Raw genomic sequence first — 7,285 nt, forward strand, 5'->3', positions numbered from 1 at the left:
GCTGGGCAGGCCTCACTCTTGAGCACTCACTCGGCTGCCTGCAGGCGGGGCAGATGGGGCAGCAGCACGGGGGCTGCCTTAGAGTGTTAGGGGGTGGGTGTGAGGTGTGGAGCAGAGAGGGCAAAGGAGCCCGTCCCTCCGTCCTGTGCCCCAATCTCCACAATATAGCATTCAAAATACCAAGGATGTAAGCCAAAGTTATCTGACATATGAAAGCCAGGACAATGTGACCACACTCAGAGGAAAACACAATGATTTTTTTAATCAGCCAATAAGGAGGAAATATGCTAATTGACTGCCCTGCCCTCAAAGATGGCGGCACCCACAGCCACAAGATGGTGGTGTCCAGTCCCCTCAGCCCTGCCAGGGCAGCAGGCATACAGCAAGGCTGGACCCGCTCCCGCCTGGTAGGCCCAGCCTTGCCACACACCTGCCTCTGGAGTCCCCCAGTCCCCTCAGCCCCCCAGCTGCCCAGAGCTGGCCTGAGGCACAGGAAAGCCTCAGATGGTGGCTTCCCAGCTGCCCAGGGCCACCCGAGGCTCAGGTAATCAGGGCCAGTTGAGGCTTACACTGCCAGGCTTACCCTGATCGCCTGGTCACCTCCCGCCCCTGAGTGCTCCTAGACTGTGAGAGGGGGCAGGCCGGGTTGAGGGACCCCCCCCTCCAGTGCATGAATTTTCATGCACCGGGCCTCTAGTTTTATATAAGAGACTTGAGCATCCTCAGATTTTGATGTATCTGTGTTTGGGGGAAGGGGAGAGTGGTTACTGGAACCAATCCCCTGTGGATACCAAATGTCAACCTTACTTAAATTTTGGGGGAGTAAAAAGTTATGTGGGAATTTCTGATTCCATGGGAGGGTGGTGCCTCTAACACCTTTATTGTTCAAGAGTCAGCTGTACATGCATCCTCAGGTTCCAGAAATATAATGAGACCCCCCAAAAAATATATGTATATACTTGATGCATCATAGTGACATAGTAGAACTATAACAGAAAACAAATGTTTCTAAAATCAACCAGAAAGAAAAGACACATTTCAGCCTGGCCCGCATGGCTCAGTGTTTGAGCATTGACCTATGAATCAGACAGTCATGGTTCGATTCCTGTTTAGGGCACATGCCCAGGTTATGGGCTTGAATCCCAGTAGGGGGCATGTAGGAGGCAGCCAATCAATGATTCTCTCTCATCATTGATCTTTCTCTCTCTCCCTCTCCCTTCCTCTATGAAATCAACAAAAATATATATTTTTTACAAGAAACGTTTCATACAAAGTACCAAAAAGTAACCTGGAAATAGACTCCTTCAAATGTGTAATCCAAAATTCTATGATATGCCCAAAATTTTGTAAGGAAATTAAGAACTACCATTTATAACAATGATGGCGAACCTTTTGAGCTCAGCGTGTCAGCATTTTGAAAAACCCTAACTTAACTCTGGTGCCGTGTCACATATAGAAATTTTTTGATATTTACAACCATAGTAAAACAAAGACATATTTTTGATATTTATTTTATATATTTAAATGCCATTTAACAGAGAAAAATCAACTAAAAAAATGAGTTCTCATGTCACCTCTGACACGCGTGTCATAGGTTCGCCATCACTGATCTATAATAATAAAAGTGTAATAGGCAAATCAACCAAATGGCCGTCCAGATGTCCTTCCAGGCTACCTTCCAGATGAAGCTGGGGCTGCAGCCGCCATGTCTGTGAGGAAGGGATTGAGGCAGCAGCCGTGGCTACAAAGGCCTACTCTTGCACGAATTTCATGCATCGGGCCTCTAGTGATTCATAATAGCAAATATCTATGCTTTGTCAGTCACAAAGTTCTAATTTTTTAAGCAGAAACACTGTATGATGGCTTGATGATTGAGAACAACCAGAGTCCATATATATACGTATACTGTAAATTTAGTTTAATCTAGAACAGTGGTTCTCAACCTTCTGGCCTTTTAAATACAGTTCCTCATGTTGTGACCCAACCATAAAATTATTTTCGTTGCTACTTCATAACTGTAATGTTGCTACTGTTATGAATCGTAATGTAAATATCTGATATGCAGGATGGTCTTAGGCGACCCCTGTGAAAGATTCGTTCAACTGCCAAAGGGGTCGCGACCAACAGGTTGAGAACTGCTGATCTAGAATGTAGCTGGTTACAATGAATTTGCAAACCACTGTGTAAAACTTTCATTTTCCTCCCACTCAAAAAATATCAGAATACTCATGAGAATGCCATCTGTCAAGATACAATCTTGAACCTGTTTAAATTATAAAAACCATTGCTTTTCTAATTATGTGAATAATAACAAATTACATATCAGTATGACTTGCCACAACTTTTGAGAATCATCTGTACTAAGACACATGCAGCTTTAACAGAGACTCCTAATAGTTCAGATTATCTCTATTGAAGGATAGGCATACTGCTGTTCTTAAAATGTGTTGATTTAACTATATTATAGGAACTGGAAATAATAAGATGATAAATTGTATATTTTTAATTGAAAAATCTAACAACAAGGTTAGAACATTTTCTTCATTGATTTATTTTCCCATGTCCTTTACAACTAAAAGAGCTTGTAGTTCTGAATTAGACAATATTGATCACTGAAGTAGTTCTATTCAGCAGATGTATTTACAGGAGTTAAATGCCAAACACTGTTTCCATTAATGCCCACTTGAGGCTCAGCTCTAAGTTATAAATGTACTCTTATTTTTTGAGTTTTATACATCATTGATCAAAGAAGAAAAGAAAGGTGTGCTTTTTGTTTGTTCCTTAAAGCACACATCATACATAACTCTAGATATAAGAAAACACTTTGGACATATTTAATTTTAATATCATACAATGTTTTGGGCTTTCTTCCAAAGAAATCCAAATGATTCTAAAAGTCTAACAGCAATGTATTGGCCACATATGGATGATGAGAGGTAGTTAGAGGAGATAAAAATGAAAACGCAGTCATGCATCATATACAAAGTTACTTCCAGAAGGTGAATAAGTGGAGACCATATGTATAATATTCCCTGAAATAAACCTTATTAATAGCATAGTTGAAATCTTTTATATATTTTTTAAATATATTTTATTGATTTTTTTACAGAGAGGAAGGGAGAGGGATAGAGAGCCAGAAACATCGATGCGAGAGAAACATAGATCAGCTGCCTCCTGCACACCCCCTACCGGGGATGTGCCCGCAACCAAGGTACATGCCCTTGACTGGAATCGAACCCGGGACCCTTCAGTCCGCAGGCCGACGCTCTATCCACTGAGCCAAACCGGTCAGGGCAAAATCTTTTTTTTTTTTTATTTTTCGCTAAAAGTGTCCTTTTTTCCCCCCCACCCTTGACAAGCCCCTGCCCTCCCTTACCCCCCAGTGTCTTATGTCCATTAGTTATGGTTATATGGATGCATACAAGTCCTTCGGTTGATCTCTTACTCCCCTCCCTCCTGTCCCCCAACCCTCCCTGGCCTTCCCACTGCAGTCCGACAATCGGTTTGAGGCAGCTCTGCCACTGTATTTATTATTGTTCAAAAGTTTGTAATGGTCTTAATTATCCATGAAAGAGTGAGATCATGTGGTATTTTTCCTTCATTGACTGGCTTGTTTCACTTAGCATAATGCTCTCCAGTTCCATCCATGCTGTTGCAAATGGTAAGAGTTCCTTCTTTTTAACAGCAGCATAGTATTCCATCGTGTAGATGTACCACAGTTTTCTAATCCATTCATCTACTGATGGGCACTTAGGCTGTTTCCAGATCTTAGCTATGGTGAATTGTGCTGCTATGAACATCTGGGTGCATATATCCTTTCTGATTAGTGTTTCTGGTTTCTTGGGATATATTCCTAGAAGTGGGATCACAGGGTCAAATGGGAGTTCCATTTCCAATTTTTTGAGGAACCTCCATACTGCCTTCCATAGTGGCTGCACCAGTCTGCATTCCCACCAGCAGTGCACAAGTGTTCCTTTTTCTCCACATCCTCTCCAGCACTTGTCGTTTGTTGATTTGTTGATGATGGCCATTCTGACAGGTGTGAGATGGTACCTCATTGTTGTTTTGATTTGCATCTCTCGGATGATTAGTGACTTTGAGCATGTTTTCATATGTCTCTTGGCTTTCTGAATGTCCTCTTTTGAAAGGTGTCTATTTAGATCCTTTGCCCATTTTTTGATTGGATTGTTTATCTTCTTTTTGTTAAGTTGTATGAGTTCCCTATAAATTTTGGAGATTAAGCCCTTATCAGATATGACATTGGCAAATATGTTTTCCCAAGAGGTGGGTTTTCTTGTTGTTTTGTTGATGGTTTCTTTTGCTGTGCAGAAGCTTTTTATTTTGATGTAGTCCCATTTGTTCAGTTTCTCTTTAGTTTCAACTGCCCTAGGAGCTGTATCAGTGAAGAAATTGTTTTGGCATAAGTCTGAGATTTTGTTGCCTTTGTATTCTTCTAGAATTTTTATGGTTTCCTGTCGTACATTTAAGTCCTTTATCCATTTTGAGTTTATTCTTGTGTATGGTGTAAGTTGGTGGTCTAGTTTCATTTTCTTGCATATATCGGTCCAATTTTCCCAACACCATTTATTGAAGAGACTATCTTGGCTCCATTGTATGTTCATGCAGGGCAAAATCTTTTATATTTTTAATATTTAGTGTGATTTTTATCAGTAACAGAAATAGTTTTTTTAAATACCAAGTTATTAGTTGGATTTCTCACATTTTCTTTGTAGTTCTATTAATCTATGTATTTTGTATTTTTTAAATAATTCTTCATTAAGGTATTACACATGTGTCCTTATCCCCCCCATTGCTCCCCAATGCCCCCACTCATGCCCTCACCTCCCCCCCAGTGTCTGTGTCCATTGGTTAGGCTTATATGCATCCATACAAGTCCTTTGGTTGATCTCTCCCCCTTACCCCCACCCTCCCCTACCTTCCCTCTGAGGTTTGACGGTCTGATCGATGCTTCTCTGTCTCTGGATCTGTTTTTGTTCATCAGTTTATGTTGTTTTGTATGTTTAAGCTCTGGTAAATACAACAACATTATAAAGAGTATTGCTCATCCTTTTGTAGTACACTGTATTATGCATACTAATATTCATTTAATATGTATTCTATTTGCTTTACTTTGTTCCATTTTAGTCTGTTGTAGTTGTCTGGTATAAATGTTTGGTTTTTACTTTTGGTCTTTGTGATTCCTTATGCTTCAAGAAGAGCTCCCCTTCTGGTTTTAAGAAATCAGAGCTTAATTAACTAACCCTCCTGCATATAACAGCTATACACTCTACTGATAGCAATAGTACATGATAAACAGCTACCTAAGTATTTTTCAGCCTAAAAAATGTAGGAAGATTTTTCTGAGGGTAGCAAAAACATGCAGCAAGTGATCCAAATGGAATAAGTATCTAGATTTTTTTGGGGGGGGGTGGGCAGCTTTACCCTGAGGATACCCAGAATCATTATGGTTCATGCTATGAGGTACAAGCCACTTTCTTTTTGGCCAGAATATTTGGTGAGAAAAACATGGGACCATATGATTATAAGATGAGAGGAAACCTAGGAAAGGACAGAAATTGTGAAAAGAAACCCCCAAATTCTGTGTTTAACTTCAGCTTTAATCTCTGTTTGACATTTGAATCCTGCATGCCTTTTAGTTAAGGTCTAAGAAACTGAACTGAGTTCTTGGCTAATGTTTACAACTGATTACAGTTTTCAGCTTGAGCCTTACCAAATTAATTGACTGCTAAAACCAAACACCAATAGTCTTCAGGTAATATAAAAAATCCAGAATCTCCACAATATAGCATTCAAAATACCAAGAATGCAAGCCAAAGTTATCTGACATATGAAAGCCAGGACAATGTGACCGCACTCAAAGGAAAACACAACCCAACCGATGCCAATCCTAATGACCTAGATGTTGGAATTATCGAGCTAGAACTTTAAGTTATATTTATAACTATGTTCAGTATGTTAATAGAAACAAAGAACTATAATGAATGAAAAGATAGGAAGTCACAGCAGAGATATACCAACATAAAAATGCAAAATTTAAAACTAAAACAATGGGCTTAATAATAAAATGGAGACAACAAATGAAAGAATAAGTAAAATTTCACTTAGATTAATGAAACTCATCTGAAGTAAAGAGATGTAGATTAAAACTCAATTGACAAATAAAAATGGAATTCTAAAAATTATTAACTAATCTGAAAAATGACAGGAAATGGAGAACATATAAATAAGAAACACCGGAAACCAACCTAAAACAAATAATATAATATTAGGCCTGAATCAAACTATACCAGTAATTATATGTGAATCATCTAAATAATCCAGTTAAGTGTACAAGATTAATAAAATAGATGGAAGAGCAAGAATCAACATGCTGTTTATAAAATTTCATCTTAAATAATAACACAGAATAAGTTGGGAGTAAATGGATGGAAAAGTATAAACCATACAAACATGAAGCATAAGAAGGCTGGAATAGCTATAAAGTCAAAAAGTTTTGTAGTGCCTGGCCAGAGTGGATCAGTGGTTGAGCATAGACCTATGAACCAGGAGGTCACAGTTTGATTCCTTGTCAGGGCATATGCCTGAGTTGTGGGCTCAATCCCCAGTGCAGAGCTTGCAGGAGGCAGCCAATCAATGATTCTCATGATTGATGTTTCTATCTCTCTTTTCCGCTCTGAAATCAATAAAAATATGTTTTAAAAAAGTTTTGTAGTTTAAAACACTTTGCATTTAAGTCAATTATGTGGTTTTCATTAATTATTATATAGGATTTAACATTTAGGTCAAAGTCAATTAATTTTTTTTTTGTCCAGATAGTCAATTTCTCCTGTACCATTTTTCCTCCACTGAATTACTTTTGCACCTTTTTAGAAAATCAATTAGGTATATTTCTATGGATCTGTTGCTGGATTTTCTATTTTTGTCACTTATCAACATCTCTCTCTCTCTCCTCCGGTACCACAAAGTCATGACTACTGGCTAGATAGTAAGCTTTTACAGCAGAAAGGGTATTCTTTCTGAATTGTCATATGCCCAAATTCAGAAGGAAAGTATTGAGTCTTTCATCATTAAGTATGATGCTAACTGTATGCTTTTGTGGGTTTTTAAAAAGAATTTGAGAACATTTCCCTCTTTTCCTAGTTTGCTGAGAGTTTTTATCATGAATAAGTATTGGATTTTGGATTTTGTCAAATGCTCTTTCTGTATCAGTTATAATCACACTAGAGGCCCAGTGCACAAATTTGTGCACGGATGGGGTCCCTTG

The sequence above is a fragment of the Myotis lucifugus genome, unplaced genomic scaffold (genome assembly GCF_000147115.1).
Source record: "Myotis lucifugus unplaced genomic scaffold, Myoluc2.0 scaffold_2, whole genome shotgun sequence".
Classification (NCBI taxonomy): domain Eukaryota; kingdom Metazoa; phylum Chordata; class Mammalia; order Chiroptera; family Vespertilionidae; genus Myotis; species Myotis lucifugus.